We start from the raw sequence: 24,188 nt of genomic DNA, 5'->3' as shown, positions 1-24,188 counted from the left end.
GTGACTCTACACCATGAAAAATAAATAGTTGTGCTCCATTTGTGTACAATATGTCAAAATGCATTCTATTGTCCTGTATAAGTAATTAGAACAAATTTAAAAAGAAAAAGAAAATGAGAGAATGCCAAAAAAAAAAAAAAAAAAAAAAGGTCAATCAATGGACTGGAGTTGCAGCTCAGTGGTGGAGTACTTGCCAAGCGCATATGAGGCACTGGATTTGATCCTCAGCACCACATAAAAATAAATAAATAAAATAAAGGTATTGTGTCCATCTACAACTGAGAAATATATATTAAAAAAATCAATCAATCAATTAACATTCACTGGGGAGGATGTGGAGAAATCAGAACCCTTGTGCACTTCGCGGGGGGAATATAAAAAGAGGTGCCACTGTGGAAAACAGCATGACAGTTCCCCATAAAGGAAATGCAGTCATCCCCCATCCATGAAGCAGGGGGCTGGCGGATGCCTGAACCCACAAATAGTACCAAGCCCTATACATACTACATTTTTTCCCATACATGCCTATGATAAAATTTAATTTATAAATTGGACACAGTAAGAGGTTAAAAGCAGTAATGAATAATCACAGAACAATTAAAACAATATGCAATAAGAGTTATGTGAATGCGGTGTGTGTGTTTCTCTCTCAAAATATGTTACTGTATTTTGAACTTTTCACTTCAGGGAAGCCTTTCACAGCTTCCCTTTGATACATCCCAACTGTCAGCATCACTACCCTCACACTTTGAGGACATTAGTAAGTACAGTCATGGTTACTTGAACACAAGCACTGCAATACTTGTGACGGTTAGTCTGATAACCAATGCCACCACTAGGTGACTAACGGGCAGGTAGCATATACAGGGGATACACTGGACAAAAGGTGATTCATTTTGTAGCTGAGACAGAGCAGGACAAGTAAGTTTTCATCAAGCAACTCGGAACAGTGTGCAATTTTTATTTCTGGAGTTTTCCATTCAATATTTTCAGAGCATGATTGAAAATTAACTGAGACCATGGAAAGCAAAACTTCAGAGAAGGAAGGACTACTGTACAGAATTACCACTTGATTGATCCAGCAATGATGCTTATGGACGTGTATACAAAATAATTGAAATCAAGGTCTTAAAGAGAGATTAGAACACCCATGTTCATAACAGAATGTTTTAGTCAGTTTTTTCACTGCTGTGACTAAAAGATCTGACCAGAGCAATTTTAAAGGAGGAAAAGTTTATTTGAGGGCTCACAGTTGCAGAGGTCTTAGTCCAAAGAAGGCTGGCTCCATACTTTGGGGCTTGAGGAGAGGCTAAATATTATGGCAGGAGTGGGTGGTGGAGGGAAGCAGCTCACATGATGATCAGGAAGCAGAGAGAGAGAGAGAGAGAGAGACAGAGACAGAGACAGAGAGACAGAGAGAGACAGAGAGAGACAGAGAGACTCCACTCACTAGATACAAATATATACCCAAAGTCAAATCCAATCCCCACCTCCTCCAGCCACACCCCACCACTTCAGTTACCACTCAATTAATCCCTATCAGGGGGATTAAATCACTGATTGGCTTAAGACTCTTACAATCCAATCATTTCTCCTCTGAACCTTCTTGCATTGTCTCACACATGAGCTTTTTGGGGACACCTCATATCTAAACCATAACACAGAATATCCACAACAGCCAAGAGGTGGGAACCACCCACATCTCCATTAAGGAATAAGTGGATGAACAAAATGTGGAATACAAGAAATGGATAATCAGTCTTTGAAAGGAAGAAATTTTTGATACATGCTGCGTCACAAATGAATCCTGAGATAAGAGAGACAAGTCAGTCACAAAGAGACAAATACCATATGATTCCACTTACATGAGGCATTTAAAGAAGCTAAACTAACAGAAACAGAAAGCATAATGGGGGCTGAGGGGAGAGGAGAGGAAGGGGGTATTATTTAGGGAGCATAGGCAGAAGTTGAGAGTATTGAAGAATCAGCACAACAGAGCACACTGAATACACCCAACTGCACCCTTAAGAATGGTTAAGATGGGGACCCATAAATGTAGGGTTTTATTACATCACTCATTAAGTTGTAATGCAGGGCTGGGGTTGTGGCTCAGTGGTAGAGCGCTTGCCTGGCATGTGTGAAGCACTGGGTTTGATCCTCAGCACCACATAAAAATAAATAAATGAAATCAAGGTCCATCGATGACTAAAAAAATATTTTTTAAAAAAGTTGTAATACAATTTCCTGGATCTTCATTTGCTCCAGCTACTAGAATAAAAGCTCAACACAGATTTTTTTTTTAACGGTTAAGATGGCAAACTTTACATTATGCATATTTTAGCAGTTATAATTAAACAACAACAGAAAAAAACTTGTCACTGAACAAACATTCAGATCTGTATTCTGCATGTGTTTACTGAGCACAGATCACAAGCAAAACGCTGTGCCAGGGACTTGCACCCACGTGATTTCATTCAACCTTCAAAACAATTTCAAGGAATGCCATTATTTCCTTTTCACAGGGAGGGAAACTGAGGCCTCAAGTTTGTGTCTTGACCACGGACACCCAGCTCACAAGTGGTTAGTTAGGATTTGAATTCCAGTCTACTGAGTCCAAGGGTGCTGTTCTTCCCTCTCTATGTTTGAGGGAGAAGAAGATAAAACTTTCTGCAAACACAATCGGTCCTCTACCATTTGCTCTCCAAGGAGCATCAAATTCAAATCTGCCCTTCTCCAGTCAAGTCACATCCTGCCTTTACTAAGCACTCTGGGCATGACCTACTAAAACCCTTTCAATGGCAGCAGACTTGGTCAGGTGTCCAGCCAGCATCAAGAGCACTGGGTAAGACCCAGATGTGGGCAGCACTCAGGAATTTGCTGTCTCCTGTAAGGGCATGGATATTTCATATCAGATGGGATTTTAATTGGGAAATTAAAACAAGGCTATTCTTGAACACCATTCTTTGTGAAGATGAAGAGGTCTTCGCCTTAGGAGAAGGAAGGTCTTCCTCCATCTGTGTGGCTGCTACAGGAAGCAGGAAGGTAAGGAGATTAGGAGGAGCCCCTGAACACAGGGGCTTGAGTCAGCACCTGCCCCAGGCTTCTGAAAGGCACACTGAAGACACAGGAGAGTTCCCCTCTCCTGCAGAACACTCCTCAGCTCCTCAGGACAAAGACCACAGTCCTTCTGCATGCCTGGTATGGTACCTGACCCATATGGAAAATGATAACATGTAGCTGAGTGTTGACCAAGCAGGGCATGACACCCAACCTAGCCATGATTAGCTGTGGGTGTCAAGGGCTTACCTGGATGAATTAAGTAGCATGCCCAGGTTAACACAGTTAGTTATTGGTGGATCCAGGAATGGAACCAGCTCTGTAGCCCACGGTCACCCACTTCCACCACAGTGAACCATGGGACTTACATGAACTAATACCCCTTGTCTTAAGCAAGTTGAAAGCAGTTACTACCTAGAATCACACGCAACAACATGAGGAACCTCAACGACATCACGCTTAGTGAAATAAGCCAGATGCAGAAGACAAATGCTATATGGTTCCACTTGTCTGAGGTCCCAGTGTCATTGAATCCATAGAGCCACAGGTCTACCAGGGGTGGACTAGGGAGAAAAGGAGAGTTGTTATTTAATGGATGTAGAATTTTACATTTGTAAAATGAAAAACTCCCAAAGCAGTTTCAGAACATCAGGAACTTCACATGGCTGAAATGTGTGCTGGGCGGTGGTCAAGGTAGGAAACTTTATGTTATAGTTTCCACAATGGAAAAGTTAATGTCTGTAATTCACAGTCTGTCTCTTCATTGAGACCCATCCCAAAGTTCACAAACTGCTCCTATTCAAGAAAATCGACCTATGATCTAAAGGAAACCCCATGAGGAAGAGCCGGCAACCATCGTGGGTCCCTAGAAGCTCAACTCTCCTCCCAGGCTGCCACACCTCTTCCGCAGGCCCTTCTCCACGAAGGCCTGGAAACCCAGTGTCAGTGAATAAAAGCAGATGCTCCGGGAGAAAAGGGATGGTGGGAGAAAGGCGAAGGTAGGGAAGGGATGGGGGAGGCAGGATGAAGACTGGACTACAGAGTGAGGCAGCTCAAGGCCCTAGTTCAAGGTCAGCACAGGGAGGTGTGTGCATGGGCTTTGGGGGCAGACCTGGTGCAAATCCTGCTGCCCCATTTTTTTTTTTTTTTTTTAGATATGTGATTTTTAAACAGGTTTGTATTTGTTTCTTAGGTCCTACAAGAGTTATTTCCCTCATTTGCAAATGGAATTAACAGTAATACTTAACTCAATGGTTTGGGGAGGATCACAGTAAGCAAAGTCCTTAGCACAGCACACGAGCTGCAGAACTGGCCCCCAGACAAGGCTGGCTGCAGGGCTTCATTCCAAGAAGCAGGAGAAAGCTGAGGAAGAGGGGAGGGAGCAGAGGGCATCCACCTCCCAAAAGAAGAGAAGAAAGGATTGAAACCCAGGTTCCAGTTCGGTGATGTGGCTCCACGGTGGACTTTAGGCAAATCTTCCCCACACTGTCTCTTCTGAAAAATGGGGTCTCGGGATCCTTGCATCTGGGAAGGTTGACAAATCTGAACCCTCCAAGGTCCAGGTGAATGTCCTGCTCTGCCAAGGCACTGCCTGCCCCTCTCACCCAGGCAGGGTAAGGAGGCCCTCTGGAGGATGTGAGAGGAAAAGGTGACCATGTGGCTGGAGAGCCCACGTGTGCCCAGGCATCCACCAAGAGAGAGGAACCCTGTAGGCCAGTTACATGCAGGGGAAAACCTCAGGAGCAGATGGCCTGAGGGGAAGACAGCTCCTCACCTGATCACTTTGAAAGGTAATCGGGAGCACAAGGAAGTCAGCTGCTACTTTCTGGTCTGCGCCTGTCGTGCACCATTATAAACAAACACAGTCTATGACAAGCACTGTTGTACTTGTACATATTATTATAACATATGAACATTGTTATACTCTAGGAAGGTGGTTCCACCAGATGCGTGGTGGTATCATATATGAACATTGTCATATTTTCTGAAATAAAATTTGGCTTTTTGGTTTTTGCAGTGTTGGAGATGCAACCTAGGACCTCCTGCATGCCAGCCAAGGGTTCCATCACTGACTACACAAGAAGGTTCTAATATTTCCCTGCTGATCTCTTTCAAAAGGCACCTTCAGAATGCACCTCTAGGCTTAGAGGAAGACAGAGAAGCTAACAACTCACTTTTTTCTCCTTAAGATGCCAAAGTCATTGTTGCTTCAAAACAGAGAAAATGTACTCAACACAAGGGCTGCTCATACATGTATACATTTAACCATTAGGTACTGACTAGTTACAGAACGGATTTGCATTTTTCATTCTTTGTCTCCCAGCACCCTTTACTAGCAGAATTCAGTTTGAAGTTTTTATTTACCTATAAGTTCTTAGGCAAGTCTAAGGTGTTAACTCTTTGTTATCATAAACTATAAAAATGAGGAGATGGTTAGTGTATGGAATAAAAATTGTCCTCCCACGGACTGGGGTTGTGGCTTGGTGGTGGAGCACTTGCCTGGCACACGTGAGGCCCTGGGTTGAATCCTCAGCACCACATAAAAATAAATAAATAAAATAAAGGTATTGTGTCCATCTACAGTTAAAAAATATTTTGAAAAAATAAAAATAAATTCTGCTTCTTAAAAGTACATATTAGGAACTCAACCAGCCCCACTGCTAACTAGTTTATGTCAGTATTCCCATTTTTTAAGTGGAAGTACCATACCAGAGTTTTGTGGATTCAAAGAGATACACCCTAAACATTTGCAGAACATTTCCATCAGAGAAAAACTGCCTTTCTCTGGGACACAAGAAATCTGTGGGAAGCCATGATTTAAATCTTTGGTGTTTAGGGGTGGGTACGAGGGCCTCTCCTTACCAGTTCTGCCAGCAACCTCACCCTCACCCCCACAGTGTCTGCTTCCCAGGACAAAGGGGTAAGGGGGTGAGCAGCAGAGAAGACAGTTTTCCAGACCATTATTTTTCTAGCACTCATTGACAAGACTAATTTGGAATATAGTCTGGTTGGCAGGATTGGGCGATTTGAGCAGAAAGATAATTCCTCTAATGCCTGGTAAGCAGACATTGATGCATCTGTCCTTCATTATATTAGCAAATATTTACCAAACAACTTCTACTTTCTTGGCACAAATCATATTCCAAACATATGGCACAGAATCTGTATCACACAGACTGCATTCCCCAATGACAATGCAATTAGGTTAGAATCAATACAAAAAGATAAATGAAATCCCCAAAAATGTGTAAACTTTGAGGACTCACCACTAAATAAATCATGGACCATGAGAAGTAACTGCAATGGAATTTTAGAAACATTTTAGAATTTCATAGCAATGAAAATACTAAATAGTCCTGTACTAAAATGACATTTTGGTCAACAAAAAAGCACATATATGGCAGTGCCCCTAAGATCATGACAGAGCTGAAAGACTCCTATCACTTTGTATTTTTATTACACCTTCTTCATGTTTAGATGCATAAGTTCTCACCACTGTTTTAGAGTTGCCCACAGTATTCAGTACAGTAGCAAGCTGTACAGGTTTGCAGCCTAGGAGCAAGGCTATCCCATGAGACCCAGGTGTGTCATAGGCTAGACCATCTAGCTTTATGTCAGTGCACTTCATGACATTTCACATTTCTTAGAACATAGCCTGTTGTTAGGTGACACGCAGCTATATACCCAAACCTGTAGGACACACAGGGAAATCCATATGTTCTTTTTTTTTTTTTTTTTTTTATTCTTAAATGCCAATGAGGAATGAGGAAAGGCTTACACAGTCAAGCATCTAGCCTGAGAAATTAGGAAAGGAACAAAGATACACAACACTTAGGAAGAAGAAAATAAAAATAAGAGCAGAAATTAGTGGAATAAAAAGTAAAAAGAAAAGAAAGAGATAGAGGGGATCAGCAAAGACAAAAATCAGTTCTTTGAAAATGGTTAATAAAATGGATAGGATTTGGCAATATTCATTTTTTAAGAAGAGTTTCAAAACATTAGGAATGAAAAAGCAATGAACTATAGACACAGCAGAGGTTGAAAATACTAAGAATATTATAAAAAACATTACAATATATCTAAAAACTTAAATGGACATTGTCAGAAAAATACCATCTTGCCAAACTGACTTAAGAAGGAATAAAAAGTCCAAATAGTCTCATAATTGTAAGGAATTTATATTGGTAGCTAAAAATCTTTTCACTCACATAAACTACAGACTTCAGTGATCTTAAAGGTAAATTCTATTTAACTTTGCATGAACAGATCTAGCCTTCCAGAGAATAGAAAATAATAACTATCTCACCATATGAAACTGATATGATACCAAAATCAATAAGAGTAATTCAAAAAAGGCCATTTTAATTTATAAACATTAATGACAAAAGTCCTAAATAAAAATTAGCCAAATAAATCAGGCAGTATGTTTTATATAAAATATGCTACATCATGACCAAGTTGGTTAGCCTAGGAATAAATATAAGGGTAGTTTAATAAGAAAACCTACCAACAAAACTCCTTGCATAGTTTTTAATGCATATAATTAACTTAATATTTGGGAAAAAAAGCACTTGACAAAATTTAACACCCATTTGTGATCACACACACACACACACACACACAAAAAAAAAAAAAAAAAAAGAGAGAGAGAAAGAACCACTGAGTCACATCCCTAGCCATTTCTATGTTTTATTTTGGAACAGGGTCTTGCTAAGTTGCTTAGAGTCTTTCTAAGTTGCTGAGGCTGGCTTTGAACTTGCCTCCAGAGTTGCTGGGATTACAAGTGTGCACCCCCATGCCTAGCAGCACAACTGATTCTTGGTGAAACATTAGCCACGATTCTTTTACTATCAGGAAATAGACAAGGATGCCCACTGTCATCACCTACACTTAACATTATTTCGAAGATCCTAGCCAGTGCGGAATGACACGAAAAATAAATAAGAAGCAGAAGAATTAGAAAAGAAAGAGGGTAGAAGAAAGGGTGGGCTTAATCAGTGCAGAATGTGTGTGGGGGGGGGAATGCTGTGAAGCCCATTACTTTGTATGATTAATATGTGTTAATAAAATGAGAAGAAATAAAGAGACAAAACTTCTTATTCACAGGTACTGTCAGAGTAACCCAAAAGATCATATAAAGTACTGAGAACAATAAGAGAATTCCACAAGTCATCTGGATACAAGATCAACATGCAAACATAAATTGCATTTCCATACATTAACAACAAAGAGAATACTGACGTTCTAAAGATACTGTTAACAAAGAAAAAAACTAGATCCTATAATGAGTCTAGACAAAGATGTGCAAGAATTATTTGGGAGAAAATGGTAAAATCTTATTGAAAGATATTAAATAAGGTCTTAAAAGGGGAAGAGACTGAAGTTTGAGGATATACAGAGTCATTAAGACAAAGATGTCAGTTCTATCCAAATTTATCTAAAAGTTCGATGCAGTTACAACCAAAATCTGAATAGGGTTTTTTAAGGTCCTTGGCCTGAGATTAATCAAGATATGCCTGAAGAAAGTAAGACCTGTCCTATCAGATGATAAGACTAATTCTAAAGCTATAATAACACTGGAGCTGGTGCACAAATTGACAATGGAAGAAAATCGAGAAGAAAAGCAGAACACAGTTGTGGACCCTTGATGGAAGATGGTGGGCATGGTTGCAAGGTTTTGTATGGAAAGGCAAAGTCTTAGCACTAGAAAAGACAACAAAAGAAAATATATTCATGATCATAGGATAGGAAGGATTTCTTGACAAGATAACACAGAACACTACAAAAAGATTAATAAGCTCAACGGCATCAAATTGGGAATGTTCACTGCTCAAAAATACCATAAAGTTAAGCCACAAATTGAGAGGAGAGATTGGCAACTACACAATGCGAAAGGCCTTGAATCCAAATGTATAAAGAACTCATTCAAATCGCAAGTATGTAAAAGAAAGAAACCTCAAAAGTGGGCCAAAGATATCAGATAATTTCACAAAATAGAAAATACAAATCACCAATAACCCTATTAAAGATGATTAACTTCATTTGCAACCTGGGAAATGCAATTAAGAACTGGGGTGGGGTGGGGGCATTTTACAACCACCAATCAGATTGGCACTGATCAAGAATGCTGTCAATACCAACTGTTGGTGAGATTGTGCATCAGAATAAACCCTCGTAGACTGCTGATCGGTGCGTAAGCTGATATAATTTTTTTTGGAAAAGAGTAAAGCATTGTTTTGTAAAGTTGAAATTACCGTGCGATACAGCTCAGCTGTATGGTGCCCAGAAGAACATTCGCGGCATCATCCTTAGCCATAGTAAAACACTAAAACAACCCCCAAGTCTTCTAACAAAGGAATGAATCATAAACTGTGGTACAGTATGGTCTCAGTGGAAAAGTACACAAAAACAAAAAATAAACAACAGCCACACTCAACAATATAGATGGGAATCTTGGAAACACGATGCTGAATGCAATTAGCAATTCTCAGAAGACCTTGGAAGGAGGGGGAAGGGGCAATGGCAGAGAAGCACACAGTAGGTACACCAGGGCAGGTTCTTAGGTTGGGTGCTGGCTCCGCCTGCATGCATAGTTAATAGGCTCCCAGCTCACCTGTAAGTTACACACAATTTGCATACATATCAAATATCGCAAAAGTCCTTTCTACAGCTCAGCTCACACTTGACTGAAGAGACAACAGACGCAAGATAGGCTGATAAACATTATAATGGGTCAATTAAAAAAAACCCCTCTGGAAACACTGAGTTCTGCAGATTTTATAGGAACTGAAGGCTCCACCGCATCATCAATCACCCCATGAGACGGCTGGGCGGGAACTGTTATCCCCACTACACAGAAGAGAGAAGTGAGATCCAGGGAGTTTAGGACTTCTCCAAGATCATGCAACTAGTGAGGGACAGAGCTGAGGTCAGACCCACATCTCTCCTCCCTGTCCCTGAGGACTTTCTGTGGTTGTTTCTTCCTTTAAACATTTGCAGGGAAGATTCCAGGCTATTTCTTCTAAAGAGTCCAGCCCTGAGCACCTAGTGTGATTCTGGTTCATTTTCAGAAAAGTATTATTCAACTGCTTAAGAATTTCTTTCTCAGTCCTCAGCAGGGTACACCCTTGGGCCATCTTTCCAGTTCCAAAACCCTTAAAAGCTTTTCTGCTGTTTGTAAGTGACCAATGGGACTCCCCCCACCCCAAGAGCAGGAGTTATCCTGATAAAACTTGTCTCGGGAAGGTGCTGGGGTTGGGCTCAGTGACTGAGCACTTGCCTAGCATGCATGAGGCACCGAATTCAATGCTCAACACCACATAAAAATAAATAAATAAATTGGAGGTACTGTGTCCATCTACAACTAAAAAAAATTTTTTTAAAAAACCCAGCTGGTCTCAGGGAATATGTGGCTACGTATAGTTTTGCACCTTGTTGATTTAGAGTCATCTAATGTCACGTGCTTTGTATATATTCTAATCATCACAGAAAATTCTATCAGATAGGGCTTGTCTCCAATTTACTGATTAAAAATAACACAAAAGATCCAAAAAACAAAGGTCATATCCAAGGGGCTCTATGACAAGAGGCCAGGAGATGAAGAAGGACCAAAAACTCTGCATATGTGCGTGGAGGCAGAGAGTCCTGGGCAGGGCTTGCTGTAATAAAATGAGGTCAGCAACACCTACGGGCTTTGACGTGGTGATGAAGATGACTATGCGGTGACAGTCACACAGGGTGATGTCCACCATTTTCCCCCTCCCCCTGCAAGAGCAGGGTGGGAAAGGCAGAAGCACAAAAGAGCTCAAGCCAGGCACCGGGCGTTCCTCTCGATTCATGGTAACAGCCGGGTGTTTCTATGGAGGGGATTCACGTTAGACTCTCTCTGGTGATTTTTAGTCAACAGGAGAGTTAGTTGCCTTTGATGGGCAGTGTGGGTACCTGCCTACCTGAGGACAGGTGAGTAGCACAGATGACAGCTTCAGGTCCCTTCCTCCTTTACTGGGATCATCCCCCAAAGTCACAGAGGGTGTACGTATGGCTGAATTGGCTGGTGAGTGCAACCTTCATCTTCTGTCCCTATTAGCTGAGGACAAGCTTTTGGCCTCTTGTTTCTTTTGTCTCCGTGTAGAAGCCAGGATCCCAGGTACTGCTATGGTTCCCTCCAGCCTCCACACTTCTCTCATCTGGTAACAACACCCCAATTTCCCTTCAAGGAACCACCTCTCTGCACTTTCTGTCCATGCACTCCAGGGAGCTTTGAGACCACTGCTGATTCCAGGGGTGACTTGTGACACGGGCCTTGCTAAATCAAAGCCCCAAAAGTTACTGGTTGTTACGGTTCAGACCTGGAATGTCCCCCCCAAAAGGTGTGTTAGGCAATGCAGCAATGTTTAGAGGTGGAAAGATTGGATTAAGAGGACTCTGACCTCCTCCGTGGATTAATCCAGTTGATGGATTAATGATTTGAATGGACTACTAGGTGGAAATTGTAGGCAGGTGGGGGATGGATAAAGTAGGCAGGCCATTAGGGGCATAGCCTTGGAGACTATATCTGTCCCTGGTCCCTGCCTCTCCCGCTCTCTGTTTCCCAGCTGCCTTTGCCACACCCTTCTACCATGTTGTTCTGCCTCACCTGGGGCCCAGAGCAATGCAACTGGCCCATCAGGGACTACACAAATCTGAAGCCAAAATAAATCTTTACTCCTCTAAGTTGTTCTTATCACGTTTTTTGGTCATAGCAAAGAAAAGCTGACTAACACGCTGGTCATAGTGATGAGCTCAAGAATGGGCAAGTAACCCAAGCTGGCCACCAGAGCCTGACCATGTCCTTTAGCTGGTGCTCTAGGATTGAACAGTGTCTCTGGATTCCAAACTGGTAACACATAAGCCCGGAGCTTCTGTGGACTTCCACTGAAGATGGCCTGCTCTGAGAATGAGGAAGCCTGTGTACTGGAGACAGGAAATGGAAAGAGAAAAAAGACTAGGGGTGAATGACATTGCTTGGGCCCCTGGATCCAGTCATGTCTGACGGTACCTCTGCTCCTGGATTTTCCAGTATGAAAAAACAAATTATGTATCATTTCTGTTCTTTGTTGTTCTACTTAACCCACTTTGAACTAGATTTATTTCACTTGCAACCAAAAAGTCCTGGTCACCGATACATGGAATGTAATCAAATTTCTCTATGGCTTTGCTGAACTGCAGAGTTCTGAGGCCCACATTCACTTCATCAAAAGCCAAAGCACCAAGGGCGATGGGTGAATGTGTCTCATTTAAAGGTAAATATTGAGAAACCTGCTCTGCATTCCTAGAAATCTCTGTAGAACACAACCGTCTGAAGCTATCCCCCCTAATCTTTGTCACGTGGAGGCGCACATGGAACATTACAAAAGTGGCCGAGGCATGATGGAGCACAGAGGTGACTGGCCCCAAGGACTCATGCATCGGAAGCCCCAGACAACCATTCCAAGACCCAACGGGACCAACATCCACCACCCTATCACCAGGTGCCAGTCGGCAAGACTGGGGTCCTGAATAAAGGCAGGAGTGAGGGGAGGATGCCTCCGAGCAGATCCTCAGATGAATCTTCTCTTCACAAGACGGGTGACCTGCTTCATCCGGGAGCGCATACTTCATCCTCCATACACCATTCTGGAACAAAGTGCTTTTAAGTTATGAGCATTTCTTTCAAAATCAGCCTGCCAAAGCCCAGCCGTTTCTGTACGGTCGGGCCTTCTGGGGCGTGTGGCTCTGGATTCGTGGGAAGGACACTGAGCTCTGCTGAAACTGCTTTTGCTCACTCCAGCAGACCCAGACACTCGGCCAAGAAACAAGGGGGCAAAAGGCCACCGGGTCGGGGGTGGAGGGAGGAGTATCCCAGAGTCCGGCCAAAAGAATGCCATTATTTAAGAAATGATTGAAGAGTTTCTTCAAAACTGGCCAAAAGAGTCATTCTCTTTGAACTCTGGGGGCTTAAGAATGCTGAGCACCCAGTCTGCAGATTCTTCTGTTGACCCGCTGTGGTCAAGCGAGAATGGAAGGATGGAAAGAGTTTCTTTTCTCTATAAATTCAGTAGCTCGGCTTTGTCCTGGAGAGAAAAGGAAGCTCAGCAAAGACCAGCTGCCACTCCAACAACCTTGTCTCCCCATGGATTGAGCCCTGATTACCCAACTTCCTTGGCTGGGGCCCACCCACAAGCCAACACACATTACAGACCTGCTCTAGACGCAAGACAGGAGGCGAGGGACAGGAGGGAGACACAGAGATGACCAGGACACCAGGCTTTGGTCGGGAGGGGTGCAAACATATTTCACGTCCAAGGTAGATGGTGATAAGTGCACCCAAAATGGTTCAAGGAAACGATTTTGGGATCTGAGGGACAGGGGAGGTTGCAGTGGGTTTGGGACCAGGACAGTGAAGACCTAAAAAGGCCTCGTAGGAGAAGTTGCACATGGGTTGGGTCGTTAAGGATAAGGAAAAAGGATGGCGTTCTTGGTGGCCTTGGACCTCAGAAGGGTTCCCGCTGGAGGAGCAATCTGCTTCCTGTGGTACTGGATGACTTACGGCCGCTCGAAAGTCACATGTTGCAGCCCTAACCGTGAGCACCTCAGAACGTGACTGCATTTGGAGAGACGTCTTCAAAGAGGTATATTAAGCTAAAATGAGGCCCTCAGGGTGGGCCCTAAACCAACAGCCCTTCTACGAAGAGGAAGTTTGGACACAAATGCACAGAGGGAAGTGAAATGAAAACACCAGAAGAGGGTCAGCCAGAAGCCACGAAGAAAGGCCTAGAACGGTTCCTTCCCCTGCTGCCCTCAGGTGGAACCAACCCTGCCAACACCTGCATCTTGGACTTCTGGCCTCCAGAACTAGGAGACAATAAATGTGCATGGTTAAGCCACCCAGTCCCTGGTACTTGATTATGGTCACCCCGGAAGCAAACACATTCCATTGGCTTCCCAGGCTTCCAGAGGGAAGGCTCAGCCTCCTCCTCCCTCCACCCCGCCCTGTCTGCTCTCAGGGTTCTTGTTGACGAGACCCTATTAGCGTGCGTGTGGCTCTTAGGGCCAGATCTTGGAACCCCACATCCTCTTCTTCATGGTCAGTAGGCTGCCCTGGAATGTGACCCTGGCAAGCCTTCCCTCCTCATGAGAGCCAAGGTCAGATCGCGCCATCTCCTGTTGTCTCAAGGACTTTCTATCTTATTAACCCATGTGTGGCTTCTTGCCTACAAAAGTCCCAGAGACTCTCGCCTAGATTTTTGCATCTTTGGAAGGAGATAATGCCAGCAGCCACATTCGTTCCATCTGACCACTACGCATTGAGCTCGAGTGTGGAAAGCCTGGAGCCGTAGGCAGAAGCTCAGCATATCCACGTAGGACGTCAGGGAAGAATTCTGGGAAACCAGACTCCAGTTAAAAAATCTGAACCCTACACCATGAGCTCACTTTGAAGAGTTACTTTACATCTCATCCCAACAGAACTACTTAGATGATCAAAGGTAAGATGGAAGCACTCAGTCAGAGATCCCAATGTTGTAGATCTGAGATTCCCGGCTGGTCACTGTTCTCCCCACTCCCTGGGCAACACATGAGCATCTGAATGATCTTAAAATCACCCTCAGAGGAGAAGCAATTGCCCAAGGCCACTGGGCCTCTGAATCCAATCTCTTTCCACAACACAATGCTGGTTTGGGGCCTAAGAATCCACTCGTTGGGCTTTATCCCTGTTCTACAAATGGCCTGCTAGGTACATCTTGAGCAACTCATTTCATGTCGCATCTCTGGCCTCCAGATTTCTCAGTTAAACTATAAATACTTCCTCTGTGAGGCCCCCTTGATTCTCTCAGGCAGAAGTAGCTGCTCCCAGGGTATTTGCCCCCCTGCAGTCACACGGTGGTCTCTGCAAGAATTGGCCTTTCCACCTCCTGCAGCTCTTTGCAGTAGGGTGAGGAGGGTCAAGACGGCCCACGCCTAGTCCTGGCATTCCCCCAGCCACAGGGACAGCTTTGAGGGGTCTACAGTGACCTCAGATCTCGTCTTCAACTCCCTTTCCTCAGGAAAGATAAAATTTTATAGTTAGAACCTAATTGTAGTCTGGAAAAATCTCAACTTTGTTCTTCTGAAATCAGAGTAGGCGGCCTCAGATACTGTGGGCTCACAAAGGGCCACTCAGGGAATCCTGAGATGGGTTCCGGGTAAGTCACTTAGAAAACTTTAACTCACTTACCCAGGAGGTTCCCATGAGGTTTGCGCTGCAGGGCCTGGGCTGGGTGCAGTTGGCTTCCTAGAACCTGGGGCTGACAAGCCCAGGTCAAGACTTTTCTTAGTGCCAATCTTCTTGTCACAGAGGGCAGCCCCGACCCACGTGACAGCCTGCGCTCCAACCCCAGCCAGGTCTCTTTTGTGAGGGCGGCGGTGGGGGGGGGGGGGACAGTGGGAGCTCTTCCCCACCTGCTGGTGGGTGAGGTGCACTTCAGGGTTTAGGCGCAAGACCACCTGAGATCCCCGGTAGGCCAGATGTCCCGGGGCTAGTCTGGAACTCAATAACCCTCCCTGAACCCAGAGTTCAATTCATCACCTGGGATTTTATGAAAACTGTCCAAGTAATCTATGCACAAAACCACTGACCCTAGCAAAAGGCTCAAGAGTGGAAAAGTGGTGGTAGACACAAGAGATCAGACCAAGGGGCTCCCAGGGGTCCTGTTCATGCTGGACCTTCTTCTTTCTGAGGTGGGGGACAAGAACGGTAGATCCTCTGTAAACATATCTGCATACTCAGCAGATCCAGCTAATCACAGATCAAACGTACCCAGGCAGGGCAGCGGGGCCTGAGTCAGTGCTAACACGCACAGGCATTGGTTCTTGTCATTATTACCTGAACAGAACAGCAGAACAACTATGTATGCAGCATTTACATTGTATTAGGGTCTCTAAGTCACTTAGAGACCAACTAACCTACACGGGGAGGTGCGTAGGTTACATCAAATACCATGCCACTTCATAGAAGGGGTTGAACATCCGCAGATCTTGGTGTCCGAGAGCTCCTGGGACCAGCCCCCGTGGGTAATGGACACCAAGGACGACTGACTGTATTAAGCAAGGGGTCCTGACCGAATCTTCAGTGTGTGTACAAACACTCATCGAGCACTGTGGCAGGCCAGGCACAGAGAAACAGCAGGAAACGAGGCACCATTTCTCCCCTTCATGAAGGTGACCACTAAGAAATGGGAGGACAGTAAACAAACAAATGTTCGCAGATAGTTATGAACCAGTGGTTCTCACAATGTGGCCCCCAGGAGCACTGGTGTTACCTCACAGCCCAGCCCCAGCCCAGACCTACTGAGTCAGAAACTCAGCAATGGGGCCCAGCCGTCTGTGTGCGAAGCCCCAGATGATTGCACACATGCTCTTGCTTGTGATACACGGTGACAAGCCTGTGATTGAGAGTAACTGCCGCATGGTTTTAGACAGGGAAATGAGGGCAGGGCTCCTTAAGGAGGTGGCATCAGAACTGAGCTGCAGCCTGGAAGAGCCAGCAGTGTGAAGAGCCAGAGGACAGTTCCAAAGACAGGGAACAGGAAGTGCAAAGGCCCTGAGGTGGGAAAGAGCCCGGTATGTTTGAGGGAGAGAAAGGAGGCCGATGCAGTCTATGAAGACCAGAGCATTCTACAGATGAGCAGTTCTGGAAGTCAGCCCAGACCGCGGACAAACTCTGGGATGTATGGATGTGTGGAAGCCACACTCCCCTGAGCTCCAGGTGCTCACTGCTCTCATCTGTCACTTCTCGCCTCCAGCGCCGGGAAAGATTCCCATCAGTTACGTGCCGCTCCCCTCCACGCCCTCCGCTCAGAGTCAGGGCAGAGACTGTCTCCATCATCCTTAGCACTTGGCAGAGTCGGACACAAAGACGTGCTCCGTGGATATCTGCTTAGTCAAATGGCAGCACAGCTGTGTGACACCTGTCCTGCTGGAAAGCTTCTGCCACCATTCCAGCCAGGGCCTGCCCAGCGCCAAGTGTCTACTTTTGCTGGTCTGATGTCACTGAGCTACAGTTATTTACATGTTGGGCTCCACAATCTCTAACCAATGCACCCAACTCCTGCCAAGAGACCGTGGTGGTGCCTGATCAATCTGTGTGGGTCCAGGACAAACCCCAAGGCGTAAATGATAAATGAATGAATGCCTTCCGTGAATGGAAGTCAGTTCAGGACAACTATTCCTGAAGTACAAGCGAGGCCTCTTTCTCGTTTGAATCGTTCACATACAATCCGCCATATGTGGCTTCTCATTCAACAAATGCTTCTCAGGTATGAGAAACGCAACGGTGAGGAGCAACAAGGTCGTTCCTGCTGGGCAGAGAGAGGCTGAACAGTCAAAAACGTCCACAGACCACAGCGACGGAGTGTGCACCCGAGGAGAAGTACAGGCTGCTGTGGTCACTTCTGAATTCCGAGTCCCATCAGTCGCGCGGGCAGCCCCATCCCATCCTGCTGCATCCTGGCTACAGCACCCAGCAGGGTGGACGCCCCTCACTTATCTCAGATGTGGAAAACAGATGACTCGCCTTTGTCCCCAACAGGAATGAAGCAGGGGCTGGTGTGTGTGTGTGTGTGTGTGTGTGTGTGTGTGTGTGTGTGTCTTTGCATTGTTCCATACAGTCTCCCTCAAATTATGACCCCCTCCCATGGGAACTGTGGAAGATGCCAATTTCATGCTGATTCCGGATGCGAAGTCTGTTCCGTCTGACCTCATTGACTCCTAGGGGACGTGTAAAGACCTGTGAAATATGTGGAGCTCATAAATCAGCTCTGGCTGGGTTTCTGCAAATGTTTCAGTTTGAGGGCGAGTCAGACAGCACTGCAAAGTCCCCAGCACGCCCGCCTCTCCAGCCCCAACCCGCCAGCCGTGGATGCCGGCTGCCTGGGGCAGGGCCCAGCTCTGCTGTCCCCATCTCCCCTCTGGCCCAGTTCTGAAAAGCTGGAGGGAAATGAGAGGTCAGTCCTTGACATCTTGTCTGCTGTCTGAGGCTCTCTGGAGGGAAGGAATCCTGTGAATGTCCTTCCTCTGCCAGCCCCCAAGGAGATGGCCCTGAGACCCTTCCCCAGGCACGCTCCTCTGTTTCCAAGACAAACATGAGCCTCGGGTGGCTGTGGGGCTCCCAGGGGGCCAACAGCATGTGATGTAATGAATGGCGCCCCTGAGTTGTGCGAGGGGCTGGCCCTGGCTGGTGGTGGACCCCTGGGAGCCAGTGTCATGTCTGGCAAGGAACAAGGCCCTGGCTTAGGGGTGTGAGGCACACCCCTCCCGACAGACTGCCCACAGAGAGAGGACGGCGGAGGTGGGTCTCCCTGCAAGTTCATCTGGCCCGAAGGTTCCCTGGCCTCTTCCCACCAGCCCCTCTGCGAGGCTGTACGTGCAACTCCATTCGACGCTCGCTGTGTGAGCGTGGGACAGAGGCACTGACCATCTGGGTCATCGTGGTCCCTCCCAGCATTCAGCACAAGTGAGAGGTCAGCAGGGGTGCAGTTCAAGTCAGGGGTGAGAAACCGAGTGAGGGAAGGGGTAAAGACCCTCTTATTTGCCGACTTCCAGGTGCCCGTACCCTCCTCCATTCATTACTTGATCATTGACAGTCACTTATTGAGAGCTTATGCTTCCAGACCTGTGGACCAACAGTGGATGCTGATGCAGCATCTGTGTTCCAGAAATTACCCTGCCAGGCACCCCCGACACACTTCCCCGAGTCCCCCGCATCCGCCCCTCCAGATGAGAGCAGGGGGCGCCTGCCCGCCCTCACCTCGGTGCACACACCTGGGCGAGGGAAGCCCTGGCCCTTCTGCCTACTGGTTGCCAGTAGGAGAGAGGGGACCGCTGTTCAGGGAGTTCAGCCTGAAACATCGAACACGTTGCATGTCCTGTGCGAAGCCTCAGAACAACCCCACAAGTTAAGTATTAGGTTCCAGCCTTGTTGATGGAAGGTTCAGAAGTCCTAAAGCCCTGAGCCACACGGCTGTGCAACAACGTGTCCATCCACCCGCTCCTCCCTCCATAATAGACTGCTCACTCCAGTTCCTTTGGAAAACAGAGACTCACTTTACTGTTCGTAATCGCAAATATTCTAACTTGAGCCTATCAGATGATATTTACAGGAAGCTGTCATCAGCAACATCAAATCCGGTTCCTAATCTACTGACCTCCGTCACCTCCTCCATGAAACAATACTTTGCGTTCGTATGGTATTTTTACCTCTTTATTTCATTCCTGGTAGCACAGATAGCTCCCGATTTACTGTTTCTTGCATCCTGGCTGGGGTGCCAGGGGTTGTGGGTACCCTGCGGGCACCGTTCACACAAGCAGGGAAGTGCCATGGAGCACCGGCGCAGACACAGACTTACGTCCAGAACCTGTTTGAGCGATTCGATTCTAGAGCTCGCCCACGGTGGGTTTGCTCCACTCACAGCAAAGGGATGTTTGACAAGAAATCGGCAATGAGCCTCGATGGCAAGAGAGAAGGAGCAATCCAGCCTCCGCTTCAGTACACCAGGAGGTGCTGCCTGAAGCCAGACAAGGCACACACCTGTGGGTCCCTGCTGCTTGGGAGGCCCAGGCAGGTGGATCGCTTGAGCCAAGGAGCTCAGGACCATCCTGGACAACAGAGCAAGACCCTCATCTCTAAAAACTTAAAAACAAAAAAGCATTGATGCTCTTTAAGAAGCACCATAACATGTACTTCCCACTAATTCAAACAACATACGGCTAGCCGGGCTCCTCAGCACCGCTCCGGCGTCTGAGGCCACTCACACCCTGGAAGGAAAGTGGCCTCCTGGCCTCCAGCGGGCACCCTCTTCCAGACCAGGCAACGCGTCCACTGCTCCAGAATCATCAGAGGCAGAACTGAAAGGCCCTGCTGTTCAAAGACCCACATTCCACCCCACCTGCTTCACACACACTGAGCTAATTCCAGAGCAGAATATAATTAAAAGAGACCTATCGGACTAAGGCACGCGAGATGAGAGCCAAGCAAAACCTGCAGTTCATTGAGAAAACTGCAGTGCTAGGCAGTGGGGCAGCGGCCACCGCACAAGGGCCCCGAGGCTGGGCACTTCCCTAGTGGGACCCCACCCAGCACACAAGGCCAGTCAGTGCAGCGGCCTCACCACCCACCAGTGCTGGAGACTGAGCCCGCTGCAGCTGGGGTGGGAGGGACCGCCTCGTGAATGGAGAGTTGGCGCAGTCCCAGCTGAAGATGTCATGGAGCAGATGGGCTGAGCCACATGGCCTGAGCCATCCAGGTGAGGAGGAGTTAACAGAAAATCCTGACTGTCTGGACATGAAAATGATGTCCCCCAAGGACTGAGAAGATTGAGAGTAGTCGAACATTCTAGAGTTGGAGGGAAACCTGAAAAATCATCTGGTCTGGGGAATTTTGTGTGTGTGCCATGAACCGCCAGATGGATAAAGCCCGTGGACGGACCCCCACTCCCCGCCCCCATGATGCCTTCAAGATTGTGAAGTAAAATTCACAGGTTTCAAAGGAAACCTGCTCTACGGAAAGACAGCTATCCAAATATTTTAGAAAGCAAATGTGTGATATAGTATCTGTGTGTGCATGTATTTATACACACGCACACAGACATGCATATATTTCTTCAGTGCATTCAGTCACAAGATTAGGCAGCAGATCTAACATTTTCTACAATTTTAAAGTAGTGAGAAGCATGAATGATATTTCAAAATAATTCATATAATGTGATGTGTAAATATCTGGCTCTCTTGTTGATCCTGTCACGGTTCCTGCTCAGAGTCCTATGGCGGTCGGTTGCTGACATAATAAACAGTGATGCTAAATTTCAGCTCAAAGTTAATGGGGAAAACATGAAAATAGACCCCCTGAAATATATCTACAGACCCTACATTAAGAACCCTAATGTAATATTATCACTTCTTTTTATAGATAATAGTACTTAGGCCAGAGAGATCAAGTGACTTTCTTAATGCCACACAGCTAATAAATAGCAAATCTAGAACCAAAGTCCAGTTTCGACAGATGTCTTATCCGTTCCCTTTATTGCTCCAGCATGCTGTCTCCACTTAGCTTTAAAATAATTCCTTTTGGGTTTTTGTTTTTAAACAAAAGTAATTCATTCTTCTAATAAGTTCAAGCAATATAGGAATTACATTTTAAAAGAATGTTTCTACCTTTTGTTAAATGCAGTTCTCTCTAATGATGGATAGACAGACGAAGGCCTTGAACTCTGAGTGTGGCCCCTGGACCAGCAGCATCATGTCAATTGGGAATGTGAGAAACACAGAGCCCCAGATCCCAGACCTCTCAGAGTGGGAATCTGCATTTCCTGATGGTCGACTTCCTGGAGTCCTCTCTCTGCTGAGGGATCCTTGGAAACACAGACTAATCCCAACTACTACTGCCAGAGCATGGCCAGAAGCCAGTCCCCAGGCCTCTGGAAAACAGGCGCTTTTGAATCCACTTCCCCGGGGAAAGAATAAACAACAGAAGAGCAAGACTAGGGCAGAATAACGGGAATGGGGGAAGCCACAATAGGATGAGGAAAAGAATGTGAAACAAGAATGATAACAACTAACTTGTGAAGCCCTTACCATGAGCCAGACTCCATTACCCTGGGAGGCTGGTGGTGTTAGCCCTGTTTACAGATGAAAAAACTGAGGTTCAGATAAGCCACTGCCCACTGTCCCAGCCCATGACAGGAAACACTGAGGCAAGGAGAAACCTAGGAGGTGGCCACACGTGCACAAGCTTCCGGGGGTTCGAGGACAGCTGAGCCTCTGCCTCAGCCCTGGGTCCCTTTCCTCCAAGGTCTGCTCAGTTGCAAAGACCTCAACAGCTTAAAAAAAATCAGCCCCTGGGCTTCACGCATTTTCCTCTGGGGTAAGCCTGAGGCTTGGGTTTCAGGTTACAGCCCAAGCTGGAAGCCTGGGTAGGGAACAGGAAAAGAAGGACAGTGAAGGCCCCTTCTCTGGCTTTGTGCTCACCACAGCCCTACCCCACTGGGGCCTGAGGTTTCTACGTGCTCTTGGCTTTGTCTTATCCGCTCAGAACAAATGCCACATTGGACGGACTTCCCATGGTTTTGTTTCACAACTTAAATAAGCCCAAGCTTTTCTGGCATCTGCAAGCAGATTCTCGAAGTGAAGTCTCCTCAAGGCTTGCGGGGTGGGAGTGGGGGGTGCTGCAAAGGTGGGTGTGTTCCCAGCTCAGTTTCAGGCCATTTTAAAGGTTTTAAAGAATTAGGCCATCAGTACATTCTCAGATCCTTCGAATCTTTCCATCTTGTCATCTCAAGACCCTAACATGAATCCATCCATTTACTGGGTGATACTCCCAACAGACACTGAGCCAAGTGTTTTCCTGTGTTACCTGTGAGGCAGGCATCGTTGTACGCATTTTATAGATAAAGAAACAGAGTTCCGAGTCTCATAGGTAGGAAGCAACCAAACCAAGATGAGACTCAAGACCTGACTTGCAAGTTCCACCCGCCTCTACCCCAGGAGACTTCCCATCTCGGCCTCCTCCAGTACCATCTTAGGAACTTAGAGCCACCTTAGATTGTACCATTCCTCCTTCCTTGACCACAGCCCTGGAGAGAGCCCCATGGCATCCCCCTTTGTGGCTAGGCCAGAGCCTGCCACCGTGGTGGCGTTGTGTGAATATCAGTTGACTAAATATTGGCTGACTTTCAGGAAAAATAACTCTAGAGACAGCCTCAGACCGACTCCAGCCATCTTCCAAAAGGATCTGTGTCTATTGCTCTCTGCCTGCTTGGACGCACTGATCAACAACAACAACAAATTTTCAGATCAGACAAGAAAATAAAGATACAGCTTGAAATTTCACAAATGGCCAGAAGAATCCCTGCGGTCCCTGATGAGGCCCAGCTCTAGCAAAAGGCCACTTCCTCAGCTGCAAAACAGCTCGCAGGCCTTACAGGGGGAGTGCCTAAGTCTACCCCCGAGCCAAGCTGGTTAGCAAAGCCAGGACTTGGAATGTCCACCCAGAGAGATGACAGCAGAGCCCCAGAGGGGGCAGGCTGCAGGGATGAGAGGCAGCCACTCGGGGACACGGGTCTGGGGACATGTCAGGAGAGGAAGGAGCCTGAACGGGAGTTCAAATCTTGGGTACCCCAGGCCCTCGGACGCAGCTCCCGACTCTGGGACCCTCAATATTCACATGCTGACCCCTCGCCAGCCAGAATGGTTCCCTAATGGTTATGCAGCCAGCTCAGAGCTGTGTCTGTGTGTTGGCTTTTGCTTTTTGTCTGGGACTTGGTTGGTGACACTTCCTCCCACAGCCCGGTCCTTCTTGCCAAGTTAGCCCTGCCTGGCTGGCTTCCCAGTCAGAGAATCTAGTCACCAGATCTCCTGAGGGTCAAAAATCTGCATGACACATTCCAACCAGCCATGAGTCCCATCACTCTTGTAGAGCTGAGCACCCTCAAGCCAAGATACCAGGTTCCTTAATGAGACACAATGTTCTTGGCTTATGGGTTGTGTGTGATTCTTGGGTCACTATTTCCTGTTTGCAAAAGTGTCACAAGTGATCCAGCTTTGTGTCCAGGGGCATGGGGACTCAAACCTGAGGTCAAACTTTGTTCTAGAAGGAGCAGGGTCTAGTCATCTTCAAAGTGGAACCCAAAACAGAGACATCAAAAAGGAAGCTTCGAGATAACAAGAAACCAGGGTTCTGCCTGACCTGTGGACCTGTGGGAACAGGGCTCACCCTACTGTGGACACAGGGGAGGAGACGTCTTCTTTGAAAGTGGGTCCCAAATTTAGCAAAAGTGAGCCCAGGGGAGAGGGTGTCCTTTAGCTTCCTCACAGCAGACTCTCTGACTTCATGAGAAGAAACCCAGGAATGGCGAACGCAAAAGACCAAGGATCCTGCCTAGGAATGGCTTGCCAAAACACTCGCCTGGACTGGATCACGTTTCCAGAACAATTACGGGCTTACAGAAAAAGGGGATGAAGAAATAGGTTAGAGCGCTTTCGGACCACCCCCAGGGAACCCTCGGCCAACCTCCACTGTAGGAGATTCTCCAGACAACAACCCCGTGTCCTCACCAAGGATGTGGCAAGGAACAAGGCAGAGG

At 46.6% G+C, this 24,188-nt stretch overlaps 1 protein-coding gene across 2 annotated transcripts in view; it reads right to left on the bottom strand.

Moving 5' to 3' along the window:
* Positions 1-24,188, bottom strand: part of Fbln5 (fibulin 5) — a 69,475-nt gene that overhangs the window by 32,372 nt on the left and 12,915 nt on the right. The gene's annotated exons all lie outside the window — the stretch shown is intronic.

This window comes from Sciurus carolinensis, chromosome 2 (assembly GCF_902686445.1).
Source record: "Sciurus carolinensis chromosome 2, mSciCar1.2, whole genome shotgun sequence".
NCBI lineage: Eukaryota > Metazoa > Chordata > Mammalia > Rodentia > Sciuridae > Sciurus > Sciurus carolinensis.
The sequence above is the reverse complement of the archived record's forward strand: the minus strand, read 5'-3'. Positions and strand labels throughout refer to the sequence as shown.